Raw genomic sequence first — 1,292 nt, forward strand, 5'->3', positions numbered from 1 at the left:
TGATGGGCCTACGTTCTCCTACAAATGGAGAGCTTGTTTGGAGGCTCTAGCAGGGGCACAGCTACTCCCATACCCTTGACCAAAGAACCAACCCTCCTCTATTGGGGAAGGGCAATCTCACTTCAGAATAATCTGGATGAAATAGTAGAAAATTGTATCCAATTGTATGGTACAACATAACCAAGAAAGACTCAGACAGAAATGCAACGATGGCTCAGTCCTACAAAATGTAGGACTGTACAGCAGGGGCTGTTTGAGTTCCAGAAGAAGTAAGCCCAAGCCCCATGCCAGGCCCTGTGGCTATGCCAACTTCTGGGCTCACCTCTGCCCACTCTTCCCCTGGAAAGCTGGGGCTGCAGCTTTCTTGGCCAGGCGCCTCTCCTGGGGTAAGCCAAGACGCTGACAGCCTCCCATAGGTCCCAGGCCTTGGTCCCCTGGAAAGGAAACCAAAACAGAGAGTGGGAGATGAAGAAAAAGAAAAAAGAAATGAAGCATCTTAGATACTAAGGGGCTGGGTAGAGTTCCTCCTGTATTCAGTAATAATAATAATAATGAGGGAAGGGGGCGAGACGTGCTCTGGGAAGAGGGGTGTTTGGGTGGGCATAGGTACGCAGGCTCTGAGGAAGGGGAGCAGTTCTGACAGGTGTGCAGGTGGGTGCCCAGAGAAGCAGCTCAGGAAGCTCCCCAGGGAGACACAGGATGGCGAGAGCACAGCTTAGGAAAGACTGCAACTATGGAAGAGTCTTGTGAAAAAGATGTAGGCAGCTAGGGGTATAGCTCAGGGGTTGAGCATCTGACTACAGATCAAGAGGTCCCTGGTTCAAATCCAGGTGCCCTCTCTGTCATGATTGTTTTTCACTCCAGTGGAAGTTATACCTCCTTCTTCTGTGGAGGCCCAGCCTCATGGAATCTAAATTTCCAACAAGGGGTAAAGACTTCAGTATTCCTCCTGTGACATTTCTCATGAGCTACATTTTCACCTCCTCAGCCATACTCATTTCCTGGAGGGGCAGAGGAAGTCTGCCCTAAGCTTTCTCTGTGTTTTCCTTGTGCCTAATTATTACCATCCTGATTTTATTTGTTTATACCAAGCTAGCTTCAAAAAAATAGGATCTGAGGCAGCTTGCAGTAAAAGATGCAATAAAAGTCCACCAATGGAGCAAGTATTACAAGGTAAGGGCTGGGCTTCCCTTGTAGTACAGAGGTTCAGAATCTGCCTGCCAAAGCAGGGGACACGGGTTCGAGCCCCGGCCCGGGAAGATCGCACATGTCGTGGAGCAACTAAGCCCATG

At 49.5% G+C, this 1,292-nt stretch overlaps 1 non-coding gene across 1 annotated transcript; it reads left to right on the forward strand.

Moving 5' to 3' along the window:
• The first annotated feature begins 767 nt into the window (after nucleotides 1-767).
• On the forward strand, nucleotides 768-839 carry TRNAC-ACA (transfer RNA cysteine (anticodon ACA)). Its single transcript has one exon. It is a non-coding gene; the product is annotated as a tRNA-Cys (tRNA).
• Nucleotides 840-1,292: the final 453 nt, after the last annotated feature.

Source organism: Delphinapterus leucas, chromosome 9 (genome assembly GCF_059928025.1).
Source record: "Delphinapterus leucas isolate spDelLeu-1000000601 "Yukka" chromosome 9, BTC_Dleu_Yukka2, whole genome shotgun sequence".
Classification (NCBI taxonomy): domain Eukaryota; kingdom Metazoa; phylum Chordata; class Mammalia; order Artiodactyla; family Monodontidae; genus Delphinapterus; species Delphinapterus leucas.